Source organism: Micromys minutus, assembly GCF_963924665.1.
Source record: "Micromys minutus genome assembly, chromosome: 23".
NCBI classification, from domain to species: Eukaryota; Metazoa; Chordata; class Mammalia; order Rodentia; family Muridae; genus Micromys; species Micromys minutus.
In genome coordinates, this window is record NC_137958.1 from 39,834,715 (window position 1) to 39,858,413 (window position 23,699).

At 39.7% G+C, this 23,699-nt stretch overlaps 1 protein-coding gene across 1 annotated transcript in view; it reads left to right on the plus strand.

The window, feature by feature from the left end:
* Positions 1-23,699, plus strand: part of MDFIC (MyoD family inhibitor domain containing) — a 76,903-nt gene that overhangs the window by 21,183 nt on the left and 32,021 nt on the right. The window lies entirely within an intron of this gene.

Consider the following 23,699-nt stretch of genomic DNA (forward strand, 5'->3'; position numbering starts at 1 on the left):
CTCTTATTTCTGCAATTTTCCGAGTCATCCTTTTGTTGATGACAGCTATCTTGTTGGATGTATAAGAAACATTTGAAGTGGAAGACCCTAGAGCATGCTAAAGTGACTCCGTGCCAGCCAGCATCAAGAAGTCTCAGTATTGTGATAGCAACAGCTAGTCCATCTCACTGATTAAGACCTCCATGCAGCTAGTCCATCTCCCTAAATTACCACTCCAGGAAGCTGTCTGCCTGCCTTGCCTTCTTGGCAGAAGTCCTCAGCCATTTCTTTCTAAGTCAAGGTCTGCTTCCCACATTAGGTGAGAAGGGTGTTTTCTCTCTTTACTGTTCAGGGTGTTGTAGAGGCTCAGCAGATCTTTTGTAATAACAATAGGCCTTGGAAAGGGAGCTGATGGCTCAGAACTCTGCAGGGTTGGAAGTGTGTATCAGCCATGAGTCAGTCCTGGCTCGCTCCTGTTCCAGGGGTCCTGTGTAGCTCCCTGGGTGCTGTGGAAGAACAGGACAGCTGCCTTCCACAGAACCAATGTGAGTGTTCCCCCTGAGGTGCTAGGTTGGCTGGAGGGAGAGAGCATCAGAAAAAGAAAAGAAAAAGAAGACTAGGGTGTGGGAACGGTTTCCACAGCCCACTCTTTTTTTCCAGTCTTCCATGGGATAGCTCAGCTGCATAAGTCAAAAGTGCAAACAGCAACTGTTGGATCTGAGTTTTCTTTTGTCAGCTCTTGAGAGTAGTTACTGAGACCTGATGACTCACTGGCTGTGTCCACTGTCCGGGATGCCTGCTGCCTGCTCTATTGGACGGTGAGGGGTAATTTATAATGGACCAACATCTCTGGCAATGTGAAGAGGCTTTTGCGCTTTTCTTCACTGAGAATAAAACAGCTCTGGAAAGTCAAGGGAGTGGTTGCGTTGGAAATTTCGTTCTAATTATAGGGTGTATTCTCAGGCTTCCGAGATGAGATTCAAGCAGAGAACTGTTTTCAAGTTATTCCATGAACCTTGACCTCTGTGGACTACCTGCTTGTAGCTCACACCTTGTTGGCTTCTGTGCTGGGTAGATGCTAGAGCTTTGCTCTTTTTCTGTAGTACTTCTAGAGAAACATGGCAGGTGGCAGGTGGGGGACCATGATTTGAAGGCTTGTATTTCAAATCTGTTGCCCCTGAGTTGCTAACTTATTAGAGAAAAATCCTTTCTGGAAGTAATAAATAAAAGAAGAAATCCATATGAAATGAAACATTTTGAATAAATAGGCCACACAGAGTCTAGTGCTGGAATGTGCCGTGTGAATATATTTCTTATGAAATTTAAATGAAAAAAGAGAGACAGCTCTAGCTCCTTACATTTGTTTTTTTTTTTTTAAGTCTTAAATTAGCAAAGAATTAAAAGCACAATAGCCATTTTCTGAGGGAATTTTATAATTTTTTATTTTATGATTTTAAAAAGAGATCCTTAAAATGCTTAAGAAAGCATTCATATTCCGAGAAACTACTTTTGGGTATAATTTAATTTGGGGGGATTTATTTCAAATTTCAGAATTTACATAATTTTTTGTTTTGTTTTCCCTGAGAATGCAGGCTAAGATGTTGGTTCTTCCCCTCAGAAGAGGATATAGGCTGTGCTGTATAATCTGAACCTACCTTTTTGAATAGTGCTTTGTTTTTAATAATCACCAGTTTTCTGACTTCATAAAATAGACATTGCTATGAAATGACAGCCGAGTTAATATTGATTTTTCTATTTAATCTGTGATGCACATAAATCCATAAAAGGTAACGGGCAACATTGCATGTTTTAATTATAATTAGAAAGAAATTGATCTTAGGGTGGTTTTTGAGGTAGGAGGAGATGCTTATGTATGTATATGTGGATGCACACATGTGTGTTCACATATAAATTTGTGTATATGCATTTACATGTGAATGTACATGTATGCACACATGTACCTTTCGTGACAGGCAGCATGTGTCGACAATGTTTTGGTTTAATTTAGGTCAAATTCCACTAACCTGCTTGTTTTCCATGAAGAGCTTACATTTTTCTTTGTTCCTCTTAAGTGCCTGAGGTCTCTACTGAAGATTTTTCTAGGTCTTTGTGAATATTCCTGTTACTTAAACTTTATGGACATTGCTTTGCACATAGATACAATTCTAATTCTAAATGTCATTGCTTGACTCCAGAAATTTTCCTCAGCTTCTCTTCTAAAATAAATTTCCCATTAAGTTAAACTGTTTGGTTCAGCTAATTCTCTCCTTTGTGATTTTACAGAATTCCCATGATCTGAAGCAAAGTTAGAATGCTCTACTTAAATGGTAATCCCCATTCTATTTAACCCATTTATTCGTTTTGAAGAGTTTTTAGCTCTCATAATAGTAAGCACTTAATTGGCAGGAGAATGCAAGCTGCTCTCTAATTCACACTTGCCCGCCCTTACGGAGTCTCAGCTCCTGTGTTTCCACTCACCCTCCTACTTGAAGCCTTCCTCTTGGCATCCTCTGAATCTCCTCTCCATATCAACAGGCTCTGCTGTTAGGAACTCTATTATTTCTTTTCTGAGCCTCTGCCAGCTTAGAGCTGATCACCCTTAATGAACACCATTCCTTCACTCCAGGGGATTCTGCCTGTGTGGAAAACAGAGAAAGAAAGGCAGGTGCTCGGGCACACTGTCATAGACTTAGAATAGAGAGAGCATGAGTAGGTTTTGATTTAAGAGTTTTCCACAGCTCTCTTGTTTGAATGCACATCTCAACAACTATCATTTGGCTTTCTTTAGAGTTCGCTTTGTATGAAACTAAAAATTATCCCCCACTGACGTAGTACCTTGAGAGGATTGGTAGATGATGTGGCGTATTTAAAAAAGAATCACTCGTCCTATTAATTTCAGGCACTGCCTGGCACTTCATGCTCATTCATGTGTCGGAGAAAGACTAAGATCCAGTCGTTCTGACATTCTGACTTCTGAGCTGCTCAGTGCCCTTCCGTGCTCTATTCAGCTGTCAGTAAATTCTTTGTTTTCCCCTATGCTGACCAAGTGTTTACACCCACAAGCACAGTTGCTTTTCTTAGTGTCCCAGAGCAGAACATTTAATCATCAGTTATTACAAAATCAAGCTGATGGTTTGGTTTCCAGGTGGGGTGTGTGAAATTGTGAGTCATTCTTTTTTTTTTGGATGTTCTACTATATTTACCTCCTTGGTTAGTTGTAGCCATCTAGACCCCTGTTCTAGAGCAGAGGTGAAGCTTCCTTACACGAGATTCACTTTCAGAGTATATTGTTCCCTGCTCACCCTGAGTTCTTAACCTTCACTGGAGAGAAATATTGTTCATCTTTGGTGTTGAACATCTTAATATCAGCTGTGAGAAGGCCCTTGGAAACGAACTGCTAGAGTAAGGGCCCTGATTATGTGGTAACCACTGCTGCTGAGTAAGTGACCTAACATCGGTGAACTCTTATTTCTTGTTTCCCAAATGGAGATGCTGATACCAGGAGGCTCACTGTGTCATTTTGAGGATTACACCAGGGACTCTGTGTTCCATCACAGGAAGGGGTGGTGAGTTAGTTCCTCAGTGTGCATTAGTATTATCCTTGAGTTGAGCTAGACAATTTTAAGACATTATTTTTTCTCATTAGGGTTGGATTGAGCCAAATGCTTGGATGCACTGAAATACATAGACTAAGTTTTCCAAGACCCCTGATATCATGGCTGCAGGTTTGCTATATTCAGTTGATTGGGAGCTTTAACGTCTTGTAAAGTAGCAAGATGTTTATGAACCATTATACAGAACGTAAAACAAATTTACTGTGTTGTACTTATAGAAATAGACATTTGTATGTACGGCTCTCTATCTTTCCCCAAACATATCTTTTTTTTTTTTTTTTTTTTTTTTTTTTTTTTTTTTTTTTTTTTTGCTTTCTTCTAGATCAAGGGTTCTAAACCTGTGGTTCAAGACCTCTTTAGAGGTTGAATAACCCCTTCACCTGTCTCCTGACAGATATTCTGTTTATTACACATTTGAATTATGATTCATAGTACTATCAAACTACAGTTATGAAGTAGCAATGGGAAAATTTAATGGCTGTGGGTTGCGATGACGTGAGGAACTGGATTAAAGGGTCACAGTATTAGGAAGGTTGAGAATCAGAGCTTTAGACTCATTCAGGGTTCAAAGCTCATGGATGTTTCTGTGAAGACTGCCTGTATGTTAACGTTTGCACAACATAAGGCACGTTGTCATTATTGCTCTTATGCTGCTTTTTTCTTATAATTTATTTATATATGTTTGTCATCATATGCGAGGGCATTTGGAATGCAATCCACATCATATGTTTGGCTGCCACAGATTTTTAAGCTTTTCCTGGTAACACTAATGTCTTTTGATTCTTCCTTGCCAGCTCTATGGTTAAGTTGGAGTGCAGGTAGGGGATAAGGGCGTATTATTGACCCTAGATTTAACAATTTTCAAGCCTCTAAGAAGAACTGAGGCTTGGGAATTATTATAGAGATCATCTCAAAGATGTTGACCTCTGAAGAAATAAATAACATTTAATTATCAAGACCACAAGTGCTGTGGTCTAGATAATTTTAGTTCCCCAACCTCAAACTTCCTGCATCTGAAAATTCTGAGAACTTGTGCAGAAATTATTTATTTGTTTGTAGACTATTTTTATATGAAATTTTTATGGATGAGGACTTGAACTAAAACTTTGAAAGAACATGTTATGATGGCTTTGATTACCACTGAATTACATTGGGGATTAAGTCATGATCCGTGCAAGTGTAGCTTTTGCATGTGAAATTTATGATCTTGAGGGAGAGGCAGTGTCTCCGGAGATGATTGCTTGTGTTAGCAATGCCTGAAAGAAAAGTGCAGGGCTAATGTACGTTTGCATGGAGGAAGTCCAAGACCTGACTTGGGAAAGGTATCAGAGAGAGCTTTGCAGAGGAAAGCTATGAGGAAGTCATGCCTGTGATTCTACCAAAGTGGTTTAGATAACCGAAGCAGGGTGTGTGGTTGCCTGTATGTATGGGGGAGGAGGTTTACAAGCCTAAAACATAGAACATTTTTTGATCTACAAATAAGAGAGGGAATAGTTGAATGGAGTTGATGTTTTGCATAAACTAGAACATCCAGTGTGTGCTTTAGAGGTAGTGAGACTTGATAAGGTTTATGCTGTTTTAATCTGAACTCAATTTTGGATGATTGTTTTTGTAATACTGTGGAGAATAAGTAGAAATGAAAAGGACTGAAGTCACAAACAAACCTCCTAAGACTGTTGTGTTAATCAGGAGAATAAAGGAAGATGTTTGGTCTAGATTATGTCATAGAGGATTGTAGGAAGGAAGAAACAGGAAGTGGGTTTTTCTCTCTCTCCAGAGTCTCCCTCTCAGATCTTTCAATTGGGACTCACTCTAGGCAAGGCTGGCTTAGAACTCTCTGTGTAGCCCACTGTAACTTCAAACTCATGGAAACCCTCCTGCTTCAGCCTCCCGAGTTCTAAGATTACATTTGTGAACCATTTGGCATTATTCACAAGGTTCAAAATTTTGAAAGGCAAAGTCAGCCAGATGAAACAAGTGCTGGTAACAAGGCCAAGGATTTGGGTTCAAATAAATGTTCATTGTTATGCAAGGACAATGGGGCAAAGCATTTAAGGACCTGTCATCAGAGGGTTTAAAGTGATGAGCTATGGTTATTAGGGTAAAGAAGACATGAAGAGGATTACAACTAAAAAAAGACAAAAAAAAACAAAACAAAACAAAACAAAAAAAAAAACAAAACAAAAACTAATATCCCAGAAAGGTTTCTATTGTTTCAGAATCATAGGGCTAGTTGTAGCTGGATAGGAAATGTGGAAAGACAACTTCAGATGTAATAGTGGAAAATATGGACTTAAGCTGTGTAGGTGGCACCATTTTAGGTGACAACAGGGTCTAAGAGTGGCCATGGAGATGAACAAGTGAAATGGTTTGTGTCAAACTTGGAGGGCTAACTTCAGAAAAGAAAAAAAAAAAAAAAAAGGCTCAGAGGCTTTTGAAGTCCCATGATGCCTAGCAGGAAAGCAGAGATACAGCTATTTGTATATGCATGTATAACATTGCATATATATTTTCTAACTGCAAGGTATAGTAGTTCTACTGGACAGTTCAGTGAAATTGTGTTTAGACATAAAGGTGAACCTTCCTGTTAACTGAGGGACAAAGTTGGGGCTTTAGCTACCTGGATGCTATACCTGGGGTTCTGTTTGGACTGTCCTGCATTAGGGTATCCACTTACTATTGTGTGTACCTAGTCTGCATTTCTGATCATCTCCTTAAGTGAACTGTTTTATTACATTAAATGTGATTCAGTAATATTGAAACAAAACAAAACAAAACCCCAAGTGTTCCCACATTAAAAATAAATTATAAAGGTCCAGCTTCCTGAGACAACACAGAGTCTACCCAAGCTTTTTTAGGACGAGGCTCAGGTTGAAGGTAGGTCATAAAATTTTAATTTTTTTTTTCAGGTTCTGAAAACAGCGGAAAGCACCACTAAATTTGGGAGATGGACAATAAGTACAAATGGACAAATGGAAGGGTGCCAGAATGAGAGAAACACACACACAAAAAGAGGAGAAAGAGAGAGAGAGAGAGAGAGAGAGAGAGAGAGAGAGAGAGAGGAGAGAGAGAGAGAGAGAGAGAGAGAGAGAGAGAGAGAGAGAGAGAGAGAGAGAGAGAGAGAGAGAGAGCGAGCGCAAGCCACACACAGAAGGAGGTAGGGAGAGAAATCTTATTTCAAAACAATGGTGAATTTTAAGCAAACAGAGGCACAGCATTAAATTCAATGCTGGGTCTTTTTAAGAAGTGAGATCTCTGGATATCCATACAGGTTATACAGGTCAGTAGAGCCTGCGTGTGGATGGAGTGGAAGTCAGAAAGGAGCAGAGATCTAGTTTTGCCAAGCATGCAACACTACTGTATCCTAATTTTATAACTTACTTCCCTCTGAGTTTTTACAACTCATGGTCAATGAGGTTTTCTGGGTTTAGACAAAACTGTTGATCTCTTAGTTATAACACTGAGCTGACATAGCTGGGGGAGAAGCAACTATGAGAATCTCTGCTCAGTGAAGCTTCTCCCTCTGCGCCAGCCACCGCCTATAGGAGAGTGCGACTTGCGACTTGCTTTCAGCTTGGTCTATGGCTCAGAACAGAGGGCGAGGCTGTACACAATGAGAGAGGTTGTGGAAACCCCTTTAACCCCTTTCAGAAGCTCTGTTCCTTCTCACCACAGCAAAGGGAAGAATCAATGCCATAACTTCTCTTGTCCCTTTCAACTAGCCCTCAGGAGTCAGAAGCAAATCGCTACTACATAGCTCTCCACTAAAAGCCGACCTCTTCCCAAGTTTCTTGGGTTCAGCAGCAAGATACACAAAAATCAGGGGAAGTCTCTCTAAAGCTCTCAAATGGTACTATTAGAGGGTGGAAATTACATTAAGTGAAACATAGACGGGAGAGGATACAGAATGTGTTCTGCCTTGGAACATTATTTAATTAAATACATTTGCCATGGCTCTTGAGAACTTGTGAGAACTTGGCCTGGAAAATTTAAGAAATAGACATTCCCACCATCTCAAATTGTCATGAATAATTGATTCATGCCAGTATAACCAGAAAATGGCCATTCGGCTCATCTCCAGATGCTGCCTGCCTTTCCTTGTCCCCTGTCCCACTTTGCAGATTGTCCTATCACTGTTCCATTGACATTACAACGCTACTGTCCTAGTCACAGAGAGCAACAAGAGCAGCAACACATCCCACGTCTTTTATGAAGTTAAGTAATTCTATACACAATAATTTACTACTGGAAACAAAGTTAAGCCCATTTTTCTATATATTCAAATTTTCAGTACTTAAGTTAAGGTGGCTGATGTTTGGGTTGACAATTTCTTTTAAAGGACTTGGTTAATTTTTAAATGACAGTTTTCTAGGCTAATGACCCAATGAATTAAAACATGTATGACTATTAAAATATCTTTTAAAAAGATAACTTGAATAATACCAACCTTCTTCTAAGATCCAAATTTGTTTAAAATCACTAAAGACTTATTGAATAACATCTTATTGCTTGAATGTTTACAAATCTGATACTGGTTGTGCATCTCAGTCCTGAATTCTTAGAGTTAGAGATTTCCGGATGACAATGGAAAAGAGAGAGCTGATACTTAGTGAATCAAAGAGTGTGTTATATGACTGTGACTCTTTACCCAGCTTGCATACCTCTGGATTAACCTGTCGGTGACATGTGAACTCTGACTAGCATCTTGATTTCTGAGTCATGATTCTGCAGTGTTTGGTTGACCCAGGGCTTCTTTTGATGTCATCTTTTGACTGAGATCTTCCCTCTGAAACGCTTACTTCCTTTGTGCGATTTTATGAATAGGGAAATATCTTCATCTTCATATGCACCAATATCCGTTCAAACTATGATTTTCAAATCCAGAATTCACCTTCTTGTTTTTCCACAACTTTGCATTAGAAGTAAATATGGCTTCCAGGGCTATAGAATACTGTGGACTGCCCTGCAGCCACTTGTATTCTGATGCTAATTCCACTTCCCCAAGAAGGGCTGCCTAGTCACATGCTTAGGTGACTTCATCAGAACCTTCTTCCCATTTTAATTTGTAAAATAAAGGTGAGAGCTTGTGATTGGGCAGGGGAAGAGAAGGTGGAGAGAGAGAGAGTGGGGGGAGGAGGGGAACAAAGGGAGAAGAAGTTGGAGCTGGAACACATGGCCTGGAGAAACCACAAGTTATAAGGAATCTCTTAGCTGGGGAATAGACTAGTGTAGTGGTAAATCTGCCCAATCTAGGCGCGCAGCTTATATTCATATTTACTGAGTTGTGTTCTCATTGAACAGGTTTATTCTGGTTGAAGAGGTTACTGCAACAGATAACAGAGGAAGAAAATTATATAGGTACCACATTCCAGGATACTAATTTTCTTCCTTATCCTTTTGGTAGTATTTGATGGAATGTGACTTCCAAGGGACATTTCCTTCTTCTCTGCCTCTAGTTCCACTGCCTCTGGAATGAGCCTGACTTTCCCTCCTCTCGGGTTCCTGTGAGCACCTTAATGATGTGAAGCTTTGCATAGCATTTCTTCGAAGCTTGTGTCAGCATTGCTGTCTTCCCAGATATCCACATCCTGCTTCACCCAATGCTTGTTCCTTCTTAACCAGTGCCGTCACTTGTGACTTTGGAGATTAGCCCAATTCCAGGATCACAGGAGACTTTCAAGAATGGTACTGGGGGATTGAATCTGGAACTAACATCTGGCCCGCTCCTGATCTCACCGTTTCCTTCCACGAACCCATTCCAACCTCTTCTGCCTTCATCCAGCAGGGCTGGCTTTCCAGTGCCTTTGCTCTCATCAGGACAGGGCTTCTCTGGTTTCCTTAGGATAAACTCATTGGTTTTCAGGCTGCAGTCCACTTATGTGTGACCTGCTGGGCTGAGGTCTCCTCAAGGCAAAGTTGGCATCTCAATGAGTTTTGTGGCGCCCTTTGAACACATAGAGCAAGGCCGTTCTATTGTTCATCTATTCTGTGCTCATTGTTGGATAAGGGAAAGTTTGTTCTTGTTATCAGGGGGGAGGGATTTTGTGATATCTTGGATCCTCTGGAGCTTATTTATTTATTTAACTATTTATTTTCCCTAACACAGAAGTATTTCAAGCCCACATTCTAGACAGCTGTCTCAGATAAAAGTTTCTGTTGCTTCACCATCAACCGTATGTCTGTAGCCTGCCTGCCTCACTGTTGAGCTGTGGTGAAAAAGTTAAAATAATTGCAATATCCTATATGCCGCCCACATTTCATCTTTGTTGTAATAAATTCAAGACAATTTCTGGGTTTAATATAAACTTGACATCTTAGAGAAGAAACTGTTTTGGTGTTCATAACCTCAAGCTTGGTCTCGATCCAAGGGAGAGATAAGCACTTTGCCATATGCCATTGTTTTATAAAACATCATTTTATTTCAATAAGAAATTTAGAGGATGTGGGTGGGGCAGGGACTAGATGCTGTGGTCACATCCCTCTGTGGGGAGCAATGGCTCCCACTCTTCATGTTAGCTTAACAAACAGTTTTCCAGGTCCCGCCCAAACCAATTAACTTGGAATCTTGTGGGAGTGGAACTTACCCATCCTTGAGTTCCCTGGATAATTTCAGCCCACAGAGAAACCAGTAAGGTTTGCACTTGAATGTACTGCCCCAGAACAGATTCGTTTGTAGAATAACCTGAGCATTAGTTATCAGCTAAACATTTGCCTTAAAGGAAGAAAAAAGAAAGCAGTTTCTTATGATTAATAAAACCACTAAAACCCCGTCTGTGTGACTGGTAGAGCAGGTACCAGCTTCTTGTCTTTTTAACCCAGTAGTTCTTTGGGGAAACTGTGTTCTCAAACATCATTCAGACATGCTTCTTACCTTTCGTTTCACTATGCATGGCTTGTCGGTCTCATTGTATGAAAACAGAACTATTTAATTTGCACGTGTAGCCTTGTTAAATGGCAGAATGAAAGGGCTTCGGAGTCTTTTAGATGCAATCTTAAGGAATTATTTGATTGTCTTAGTATTTCTGATACCTTAAATAAAAATCAAAGTTTATCTTATAGAGGAGTGAATTTTAAAGATGAATATCATTTTATCTTGTTTTATGAAGAATTACACACACCTGGCTCTTTCATCTTCCTTTGATACTGAGTCTTGAATTGGAGTAAGCTTTCTTTTTCTGTTAAAAATGCCTAGAATAAGCAGCCTCTAATCGAGTGTTTGTAGATAAACTGGGAAGAATATCTTAACTATTACATCTAGAGCTTGTTCTTGGAGGAGAGTGAGGTCTTCTGTAATAGAGATACAGTTTACCTAAGAGCCATATTAATAAGAGGAAAGAATCTGCTTTTTGAATAATATATGAATCCATATGGTATCAGTGGTATCAAGGCATTTGGGACAATACATAATTAGTTTCAATTCCCTTTGAGAGGGAGATGTGGATGTTAAAATAAATTGCTGATGAAGCATATACTTTGGAGAACAGTGTATTTCCAAACTTTGTGCAATATCAGCTATTTCTTTCAATGGTATGGAAATACAGAGAAAGTCTGAGAAGATTTATTAGGTGCGATTTTTAAACCATTCTTGTGATATAAAGGTTCATAGTTTGCTTATTTAAGACAGAAAGTAAGCATGGATGATAGCTAGTGCTTAGAGCCTCTGGCAGAACACAGCTTCTATCCACTGGTGCCGTTGTTTGTAGTCAGTGAACTAATAATGATCACGTGTTTAAATGTGAGCTATGGTGTGACCATAGTTAACACTGCACAGGGCTTTAAATTATGATGAGTTTTTCTTTGCTAATGAGCAACAGAGAAAAATCAGCATTCACAGAATAAGAAAACATGGAATCATGAACTAGACAATGGGTAAGAAAGTAACATAGAAGCTGTAATATGTATGGTGTCTTAGGCATAAGGGAAGGAAGGGCCTCTCTCTCAGGGAACCGATTTGTTGCACAGACTACGTAAACAAAGCTAGAATTTGCTTGCCTGGTAAGCGTTTCAGTCATCCTCTTGTGGAGAAAGGGTCTACGAACATTTCACTTTTATCATGGAAGCAAATAAGGATACAGTGAGCGTGACAGAGGGGTTACACACATGCTTAGCTTTCTGCTCGGTACCCCTGTTAAAAGATGCTCACAAACAAAATACTGCATCTCCTCCCTTTGGATGGGACTTTATTATATGCATTTGAAGCATCATCCTTAATAACCCCCCAAAACCTAAAATGACTCAAAGGCATCTTAGGATAAAATAATTCATGGTATAAGCATGGCATAGTCATGGCACAGTCAGAACCATAGTCATAATATGTAATAAGTACCACTTAGCAATAATAATAGTAAGTGAGGTAGAGCTGAGCATCGCAGAAACTCACATTTCCACATTCTCTATAGAAATAAAAAAAAATCACAAAAAAATGAAATATATACATATTTTAGTTCTTTTCAGACAGGGTCTCTGTATGTAGCCTGGAATTTTCTATTTAGATCAGGCTGGCCTGGAACTCATAGAACTCAGACTGTCTCCGTTTCATAAGTGATGGGATTAAAGGTCTGTGTCAACGCATTGAGCCTTAGTGCTCTGAGTCTTTGAAGTATACACTGTGAAGATGGTGTGCGTGGTCATCATGATTTTAAATAACGCAACCTTTCTCCTTGAACAATGGAGCCCATGACGTTGCTCGCACCCTTCGATTCTCATTTTTCTCAGCTTTGCTTGTTTGGATAAGCCCTGGGTTCATTACAGTTACAGGAAATGGGGGCCCAGAGTCACACTGCTTGGGCATAAGCCTTTACGTTCCCTGCTTTTCTTTATGCTACTGTGTTAGGTGACAACATTCGATGTACAGTTCAGTTCCCAGAGTATATATTTGACATGCAAAGCCCGTGTGGGAGTGCTCATTTTCCGCAGTTACTTTTTTTTTTTTTAAGCTAAAAACAAAAGCTAACCACATCACATTTTGAGCCTAAGTATCCAAGCTCTCAGCGTCAGAATCTAGAGCTTTGGCAGGGCAGAGGAAACAATTACAGCCTGGTCAGTAATAATGACAGATTTTCGTGTCCATTTTAGTGTGCGAAGCACTAAATTACAGTGAATTGAAAAATGGGCAGTTTGTAGTTTTCGAATAGCAGGTCTCTGGGTTGGGGACATCCTTTATGGATGACTTTCTCCTTCTCCTCCTCCTCCTTCTTCCCCTTAACTGATGCTATCATTTTTTGTTTGTTTGTTTGTTTGTTTTTTCTTTGCATATGAATAAGAAAAGTGAAATATGTGTGGGCAGTCTCTTGCCACCATATATATATCTGCATACTAAACATAACTCAGTGAGAGCCTTTTGGCACACCACATTAAAACACAGCCCTTTGACTGTTACATGCCACAGTGATGGTTTCATATTCACAGGCCCTACTTTTATAAATCTTTCTAAAGAGCCATTTCAGCTCAGATAATTTCCATCCACCATCCACCTGATGGGTGTGCTGGAAGCACATAGTCCAAGGTTAACAGATGAAGACTTTGAAAGAACCGGAGAAGCCACTATTGACAAGTAAATGCAGCATAGCATTTATATAAAAAGAGAAAATACACGTGCCATTAGTCAATTAGCCTGAAAATGAAGTAATGGCCCAAATTTAATTTGCTAGTAGCAAGCTCTGTAATTGACAAGAGTAGGTAGGACCCAGCAAAGGTGCAGGCAGTATACAGCACCAAGATGCAGAGATTTTATATACCTAGAAAAGCTGAGGCCTATGGTTTTAGATTTTATTTCTAAACAAAATGTATTTGTTATGGGGTATTGGGCAAGGCACTCCATCTTTAAGCTGTAAGTTTGGCCAACTTTGATCTACACTTAGAGGCAATCTCTCTCCTCATTATTCAGTTGGTGATTGGTCAAGCAATAAAATTTGAATACGCTCTTCGACGACGTCCAAGTCCTCAGTTAACTGGGGTAGAGGAAGAAGTTAGAGCACACTGTAAGCTTGGCTGCTGTGGACACGCTGCCTTTTCTGGCCCAAGTAGAGATTTAACATGGAACCAAGGGTGAACCACAGAGTATGACTCCATACCTCATTCATCGCTCAGAATTTTGGGAGAAGCAAGCAGACTATCTAATGTGGCTTCTATTACCTGATCATAAAATGCTTATAAAAATGTGTCTAACCAGATTGTGTGCAACGTGTGAGGAAAGAAGCCATTGCAGTGATCAGAGTCTACCTTTAAAGTTACCTTTAAGTTCTAATTGATGACATATCTTAATCAGATGAAAAAGGGGGACAGTACCAGCACTGATATATTGACAACTCAAATTTAATGTGGGTTAACATCTTGTCATATTACATGAGGTTAAGAAGCTGTGTATGGTCGCACGTGCCTTTAATTTCAGCGCTTGGGAGACGAAGCCAAGCAGATCTCTGAGTTGCAGAGCCAGCTTGCTCTATTTGTGTATATCTGAGTAGCCAGGACAGGCAGGGCCACGCACTGACACATAATACTATTCTACCCCCTTCCTCCTGAAGCATTTATTCACGTGAAACCAGATGCTATGAGTCAGGCATGGGAAACGTTTATTCTCCTATTCCTTTTTGTTCAGTGGTTTTCCAAATGGAAAAGCAAAGACAAAAAGAGGAAGAGATACAGCATTGCCTCCTGCTGACTGCTCTTGTCATTGTAGCATCCTTGAGAATAGGGAGCATGGCACTTGCTCAGTTGATATTTGCTGGTGTAAGCATATAGAACAGCACTCGATCACTTGTATTACTTATGCAGGCTGGCGTTGCTCCCCAACTATTTATTTTCTAGAAAAGATGTTATACTTGCATTCTTTTGTTCTACTTTCTCTAGGAAAAACTAAATAATGTCATTGATCGATATTGTTTTTAGGTTTATTTATTTGTTATGTGTATGAGTGTTTTACTTGAATTTACGTGAGTATGTAGCACACCTGTGCCTGGTGTCCCAGGAGGTCAGAAGAGGGCATTGGATCCCCTGGGACTAGAGTTACAGAGATTGGGAGCTGCCATATGTGTGGTGGGAAGAGAACCCTGGTCCTTGGCAAAAGCTGCTGTGTCAACTCCCCAACAAGATGGATAGGTTGACAAGAACACTGGGACAATGCTTTTGGAATATTGTGAATCTGCGAGATGCTATAGGATTTGGTGTATATAACCTGTGTTTCTTGGTTGACATAGTAAGGTTAAATGAAAGAGATAAGGGATTGCCCAAGGATACCTAAAATGGGGCTTGTATGTAATTCTTTATAATGAGCTTTGTTTGTAATTTGTAACCCACAAGTCAGGATATGAAAATCTATATTAATAGGACACAATTAATGGAGACAAATGGGAGACTTTTAAAAGCCCTGTGTAGGGAAACATACTCAGTTCACTGTCACGTTGTTTGACAGTTTGTCTTTCTGAGGAAGTACTGATGCTCAGCAGTCTATCTGTGCTCTTGTGAGCCCAGAACACACTGGAAGAGATGCGATACTCCCCAGAGAAGGAATAACATTGGGTAAATTCATTCTTCAGCTCTCTGGAGCTGGACAAAGTTCCAGAACTATTGCTGGAGGGTTACACACTGCATCTGATCAAGGAGACAGGTTTAAGAACATATAATGTAAAAAACAAGCTGGAATAATAGTCTCATTCCTAAGATCTGTTAAAAACAGCAATGTGATTCTTTAAACCCTCTTTCACTGACAGAGCATCAAGCTATTCCTGTTTTTCTATGGAAGCCCGAGATCAGTTTTCACCAAATTGCAGCATAAACTGGTTAGTCCCTTTCAGAGACATGGATGTATATATCATTTGTTCTAGGAAGGTAATTAAAGTATAAAATATCTATAAGTGTTTCCTAATATTCCAAGTTGTGGTTTCCGGTTACATTTGTATACAGCTAATGACTGCCAAGTAACTTCCTAAGAGCTCTTTTGTTGGGAGTGTCTTGAATCACATCTAAGTATTTATGTGAGCTTCCAGTCAGTGGAAATTGAGAGTGGTCTTGTAAGCGAATAATTAATTGTAGTAACAGGCTTATGATAAAGTAGCACAAGATCCAAAAAAGTATTTCCAGGAACAGTCATGGAAGCACATCCTGGGTTTTTCCAGCATATTCATTATTATTTATGGTTTTCATTAGGTGATAAGTAGATTGTCCAAAGGGCGTGAGTATAGGACCTCCCTCGGGAGGCTAGCTCCTTCTTAGGTCAGCAGAAGTCCTGAGGTCTGTTCTGCCGCAATGCTTGCCCCGTTGTTAATCTGGCCAGATTGCTGGTCTTTCCCTTTGAAAGGTCCCCTTCCTTTCTCTGTTGAGATGGAGTTTGTAGCTTTCCAAAATGGAAACTTTTTTTTCTTGTTATTGGGAAAATACTGTTTTGAGTTGTATTTATTTTTTTACTTTGTAATAGTTAACCTACTTTTCAGTTGTACAGTATTTTTGTCTCTTCCTACTGTTGTGTCTGTAATCTTTACATTGTTATCTGATACATGATAAAAAGTGACACACCCTCTAAACCGAAGCCAGAGGAAGACAGACCCTAACCCCAAACAAACCTAATTATCTGCACAAGAGCTATTTATATCCATGGTTCGTCTCAAGTGCAAAAATAGTTTGTTGTTTTAGTTTTTTATTATCTCTAATTGTTTACAACTCCTTGTCCATTAATGAAAAACATGATAATATTATACTAATGAGAAATTAATAGGAAGTTCATGATAACACAAAATTGACAGTTTTCCCTTAATTCATTTGAGTGAGAAGTCATGATTGGCCTAATGAATTACAGGCTGTGCTGGGTGGTTGGGGATTTAGAGGATTCCGATACTTGACACACGCTCTAAACAACACCAAGGAAAAGAAAGAAGCCAGATTCTATTAGGAAGTGTATGGAATGACAATTCTGCTTGGATTTTCTATGAGAGCACTATATAGTTACCAGTTATTTAAAGAACTGAATTGGGAGCAGCAAAAGAGAGCCTTTGCTTCCATCTTTCTATTTCTGTCATTTCTGTAATTTATATTGTTGTAGGCACTGGAGCAGATACCATGCAGAGCGCTCAACAAAGCACGGCACGTGATACATGTGTGTCATAACAAACAGTGTTATTGTATCAGTGTAATGCCAAAAAGATGCTTGGTGTGGAGGAATACACCTTTTGGTGGAGAGGGCAGAGCTTTGTACATTTCTTCTTCATTCTGACAGGTGGGAGTCACAGATATCGCAGAGAGAACCGTTTGGCAAATGTGAAGAATTGGTGGATTGTGGTGTAGGTTTGAAGTAAGAGGCAGTGGAAGGCATCCCAACACCGTGGATAGAAAAAAAAAATGTCACAATGGCCTGGAAGGACTGATGCATTTAAGAAATGGGACAAGTTCCATATAGCTGTGGGGGCAGGAAAATGGTGGGGTGAGGGAGGAAGCCATCATCCGGAATGCTTCAGTAAAGTACTGATTTTATCTTAAAGATGGAAAAGTAGACATGGTATTTTTCCTCAGGATAGTATGGCAGATAGAGTCTGGGTTGGCTCTGTTTGTGGTAGTTTGAAAGTGGACTAGAGCTAGAGAGCTCTGATTAGGTGGCCCTGGTGACTTAGGTAAGAAATGGCAGTGACTGGTGGGGCCCAGGCAGAAGGAGGAACAGTAGCACTGGTGGCATGTGACACAAAGCTGTGTAGTACAGGACTCAGTGTGAGCAGAGGAGCTATAGAGGGGCTGAGGTCCTCAGGAGCCTGCTTGTGGAATTATAATGCTGTTGGACGGGCTCTTGCTTATCCCCCAGCCCCACCTTCATTTTTTAATAGGATTATTTGATTCTCTGGAGTCGAACTTCTTGAGTTCTTTGTATATATTAGATACTAGCCCTCTATTGAATGTGGGACTGGCAAAAATCTTTTCCTATTCTACTGGTTGCCATTTTCTCCTATTGACATTGTCCTTTCCTTTGCCTTACAGAGGCTTTGTAATTTCATAGCATCCTATTTGCCAATTCTTGATCTTAGAACATAAGCCACTGATGCTCTGTTCAGGAAAATTTCCCCTGTGCCTATGTGTTCAAGACTCCTCCCCACTTTCTCTGCTATTGGTCTCAGTGTATCTGGTTTTATGTCGAGGTCCTTGATCCACTTCGACTTAAGCTTTTTACAGGGCAATAAGAATGGATCGATTTTCATTCTTCTTCATGCTCACCCCCAGTGTTGGACCAGCACCATTTTTTTGAAAATACTATCGTTTTTGCACTGAATGGGTTTAGCTCTTTTGTCAAAGATCGAGTGACTATAGGTGTGTGGGCTAATTTTTGGTCTTCAATTCTGTTCTATTGATCTACCTGCCTGTCTCTGTATCAATACCACACAGTTTTCATCACTATTGCTCTGTATTACAGCTTGATGTCAGGGATGGTGATTACCCCAGAAGCTCTTTTATTTTTGAGAATAGTTTTGGCGATCCTGGGTTTTTTGTTATTCCATATGAATTTGCAAATTCTTCTTTTTAACTTTATGAAGAATTGAGTTGGAATTTTGATGGGGATTGCATTGAATCTGTAGATTGCTTTTGGAAGATGGCCATTTTTACTATATTAATCCTGCCAATCCATGATCATGGGAGATCTTTCCATATACTGTGATCTTTGGTTTCTTTCTTCAGAGATTTGAAGTTTTAGTCATATATAGATATTTCACTTGCTTGGTAAGAGGCACACCAAGGTTTTTTGTATTATTTGGGATTCTTGTGAAGGGTATGGTTTCCCTAATTTCTTTCTCAGCCTGTTTATTCTTTGAGTAGAGGAAGGCTATTGATTTTTTTGAGTTAATTTTATATCCAGCCACTTTGCTGAACTTGTTTATCAGCTGTAGGAGTTCTCTGGTAGAAGTTTTGGGGTCACTTACGTACACTATCATGTCATCTGCACATAGTGATATTTTCACTTCCTTTCCAATTTGTATCCCTTTGACCTCCTTTTGTTGTCTAATTGCTTCTACTTGTTTACCTGTGTTGTCTGTTTCTTTAAGGGAGTTATTTATGTTCTTCTTAAAGTCCTCCCACATCACCATTCTCCTGCATCTTCTTTCATTTCTTGTTCTGCTGGAATTTTCCCATCATTGTTTTTGTTTTTTTAATCCTTGCTTTCTGACATCATATCCCAGTCTTTGTTTTTCCTCTTTAAGAACACTGTTAGTTAAACATTACATGTAAACAAAAGAGAATGTGTCTGTGCACTGGGTTTCTGTGTGTTGTTTATATACACACTTGTACCGGACGCTGTCGCTCAGGAAAATGTGCCAAGTAGTATAGCTGAAAGTGATTTCGTTTTTTGTTTTGTTTTCCCTTCCTATAATGAAATAAAAATCAACTTACTGTACAAGTGAAGCTAGCATGTCCTTGAGCACAGGGCAGCAGGGATACAGATGAAGTGACCTTCCAGAGAACTGTAATTAGTTAGAGGGTAACACACGTGGTTCAGTCTGATGTCTGGCACAAGGAAAAATTGTGATGTCATTTCGGTAGCTAGTTTCTCTACTTTTGAATCCTTGCCTTTAATGACAATAATGTGAAATTTAACACTCGTAGGGATATTCTCTGGATTTATTGTTACTTGAGATCATAAATATCCATTAAACTCTATGGTGGTGGATGACTTCTTTGTAAATTTGTTCCCTGTTAGATCCCTTGTCCCTAGAATAGTATATAACAAATATTTTATAATGACTTATTTCAGCTGCTTTTCAGGCAATGTGACCTTGATAGATTTAGTATATTTTAATGGAAGAATTAGGAGAGGATCCGTTTATGTAAATGGCCTCAATCTGTGACTCTTCAAGTGTGGTTAATGGTTTTGTCCCTCTGTATGTAGCCACTTGTTGATGCTTTTGTTTGAAGTAATATTTTATTCTGTCAAGTAATCCTGCAATTTGAGGACTCCAATAATCTAAGTCAGGATCTGGAAAGTTAAAGCAACTGTATATGAGAGGAGTTAAGATTTTCACCTTGGGATTGTGAATGAGAAAACAATATTTTGTTTCTTTACACATTTATGTATTTTCTTTTCCTATTATGTATCAGCTAGAACCTGATTATATATAAATATATCTGCTATATATGTGCATATTTAAATGTGCACATGAGAATCTACATGCGTAATCTAGCAACTCTTTGCATCACTTCTTTGAATGTCATTGGTAGTTCTGTGGGACAGCAGGTTATGCACCACTTCCTTATAGATAGTTGCCAGGACTCTGTACGAGTCAGATAAGACTATTATGGCCTGATTTGCCTTTGAGTGAATTCTTTAAACTTTACTTCCGGTCTTGAATTTTTACAGTATTTCATCAGGAACATCATTTATAAAAAGAAGTGTTACTAATTATCAAGCACAGAGGTCTCAGGCCACCTTTTAAGTTCTTTCCCCTTAAAATGTATTGAAGTTCTTCCTTACACAGCTGTTCACCAGTGGACATGGGGATTCTGTGCTCAGCCAAAACTGGAGACATTTCTTTTGGGAATTTGTTTTTCTTTGGGTTTATTTTATTTGAGCTATCAGAAATACCTTTTCCTCCTTATGTAGTAAGTTGCTTGGTTAACGTTTTAGGCTAGCATTCTACCGGACGCCAGGTCTCTTACCTGTGACGTCATTTGCACATCCGTCGCCCTGTGCTCAGGGACATCCAGTCTTTGTTTGCACACTAAGTTGAGTTTGCTTTTCTTATGGGAAGGACCTTATGGATATATAATTCGGCCATGACCTTTTGTATGCTACTTTTCAGAAAGGTTACTTGGAGAGCATTTCCGATGCATTTCTCCACACATCCTATGATATCTGTCATGGAATCTTTAATTCCCTTGTTATAACAGACAGAGTTTCCTTGAATCCCCGATACAGTTCCACTGTCCTTACATTATGCTTTTACAGCAATTCCCTAGGCTCAGGAAGGTGAGGGATGAAGTTTATAATGGTATTGAATACCAAACTGTTGCTTGATTTATTCAGGAAGGTTATTATATTCTGGGATCAAGTGACAGCTTAAAAGCTAGTATAATTCATCATCATCAGCTAATTTTCACTAGGTGTCCACAGGGTGCTGAACATTATACAAGGTTCTTTGTCAGCATGCATGTGCATGATAAGGTTGATGGAATTCTAGGAATATGAGCTCTTGTCCTTAAGGAAAAGTCTGCTGTCAGTGTGAGTCACTGAAGACTCGGGATTGTCAAGTTCTGTGTACAGATGGGCGTAACTAAAAACACTTCATTGCTGTAGAAATTACTGTCAGCAAATCTAGGTCCCCTTCTCATTAACATCTACACTGTTGCCAGGGAGATAGAGAGATGTTAAATAGACAAGCATAGGTCTCCGCTCTAGTGACCTTAGCTCAGCAGCAGACATCTATGCTTGGGTATAGAGCAGATCCTTTTTGTCCTGTACGCATAATTCCATGCAGTTTTTTTCTTAATGAGATCCAATTGCCTCTCTCCTCCCGAACACACCTATGCGCTTCATCTTTCCCCACAAGAAACTGGTTATGTAGATCTAGAGCTAAGGCTTGCCCTTCCCTAGATTGCTGGGTTGTAGGTATTCCTCCTCTGAAATTATTTGGAAGAAAAAAATTAGATCAAATTTCGTTCTTGTTTTCATCCTCTATGTAGATTAAGACAGTGAGGGCGATGCAGAGCTGCTCCTGTCTGGGTGGATGAAGGACTGAGTGGTTGGGGTTATGGAGTGCTTGGTAGTGAGGATGGTATGGGCCGGGCCTCTGTACTGTGTTGCCCTGTTGAGTTACTTCCCTGTGTTCTGTGTGCAGTGGGTTTGTTCACTGGAGGACTCTGCTAAGATTTCCTGGTTTGGTATCCACCACAGCCATCGCAGAGAGGGTTCCCTTGAAGGAGACTTAGCGATTCTTCTCCAGTTGATAACAAATATTTAGATTCAGGGATTAACGCAGAGTGGAAAAGTCTCAAGACTTTTACTGTAGCGGTCCAATCTCTCTGCCTTCCCTCCCCCCAATCCCATTTTCCCTATGGAGAACCTCATCTTTATGGTTCCTTGCCACTTTTATTTTTGAGACCCGGCCTTGTCAGTTCTCCTTTAGTTACCATTCAACAGCTGTTGTCGCCGGCCTGTAGCAGTAGTGGATGTTGCTCCAGGTTGTATGTGCCTCTGTATCTCAGGCTTTGTGAACTGGAGAACCTCCATTTTTGCAGTACCCCTGTGCAGAATGAGGGTGTTTGGCATGATCTGACATTTCAGCCGTCCACTGCTCTTCCCCCTCTCCTCCGTAACTCCTGTTCCTTTTCATAGCATTTTTAATTACAAGACGAAATTGAAACAGTAGCAAAGAATTCTCCCGCTGCAGCTTAGCAAACACACATGCTAATCTGAACTTCACTGAGTCTAGATCCCCGGCCATCCCTTGCCATCCTGTATCTCAGGACAACTCAAAGGTCCCTGGAGGCTAAACACCAGCCTTCCGTCCACTCACCAAAGGTTGCTTGACCTCTGGCTTCAGTGGCTTTTTGAAATTTGCCTATATAGAGGGGTACATTGCTCTCCATTTAAACCGTGGCAAATCTATTTGCATATGACTAAAAATGGCTATGTTGCTTATATGAGAATCAGCTCTTAATAAAGCCATTTGAGTTTTCTGCTTGGTATTCACAGCCTAATATCACTTTGGTGTTTTAACTCTAAATGTCCAGAGTTCAGGATGTTGGTAACCATTGTGTTCCTTACAACTGCCCCCATCCAGGAGAAGTTTCATACCCAATGCCGTAACTCTCCACCGTTAATCAGCACAAGCTTTCTATCTCAAGAACAAAAGGAAACTTGCTCAGCTTGCCTTTCCTTAACATTCACTGCTGACTGCTTAGCTTTCACAGGGTACCTGATGTGTTTACTCCCAGTCTTACCTCTAGTAAGTCTTACCTCTGTTCACTGGATGATCCAATTACTGTGCAAAGCCTCTTGGTGAATTCTGAGGTTTTAGTTGCTTGAAATTTTGGGTTTGTACCTTACAATTACCCAGTAATTATCATGATTATTCACCCTAATTCCACTGTAGCATGCGTTGCATGTTTGTGTATGCTAAACTTGGTTAACTGATGTGGCTCCAAAGTGTTATTTTAAAAAAAGATTGTATTTAACTGTATCCTATTTTCTTATATAGACTACATGGGCTTTTTTTATACATATTTTTTTTATTGGATATTCTCTGTATTTACATTTCAAATGTTATTCCCTTTACCCCCTCTTCCATCCCCCCTCCCCTTACCCTTGTTGCTATGAAGGTCCTCCCAGCCACACTCCTCTCTCCCACCTCAGCACTTTGGGGTTTCCCTACACTGGGAAAACAAGCCTTCACTGGACCAAAGGCCTCTCCTCCCATTGATGCCAGGCACTGTTATCCTCTGCTGTCTTGTGAACTCACATCCAGAGAGCCAAAGTACCAGACTGGGATCACAAATTCATGAATGTTCCAAAAACAAAAAAAAACCAAAACAAAACAAAAAAAAAACCCATAAGAATTCCAAAATATAATTTAATATGTTAAAAGTTTATATTCGAAGCCATGAGAATAGAAAATAGAATATGTAACCAGAAGAGTTCAGAAACTCTTTATAGGTAAATAAAAGGGGGTGGGAAATAAAAAATTTCCAGAAACCCTTGGAGAGTAATGTAGTCTCTGGCCGGGCAGGATTTAGGAGGAACTGTGCACCCGGCCCCTGCAAATAGAGAAAGTCTTGATCCTGGCTGGTAAAAAAGAGAAGATTGTTATCTTTGAATTTTACCTAAATTCACATTATGTAGTAAAAACAAAACAAACAAACAAACAAAAAACCAAAACAAGCAAACGAACCAAAAAACTAGTATAGATTTGTCATGGGTCATATTGAAAAACATTTTATCTCCCATTTAAGGACACAAATTCATAGAAAGTATTAGGATTAGAGCTATCTTAATGACATAGTTATTATGCTATATTATACATATATTTATATACAGCATTGCAATATAACATCTCTACCATTACTTTGTGTGGGTGTCTGTCTGTCTGTTCTATAGTGACTGTGTGGTACTGCATACTCACTAAGAACCCTACAGCTATCTCT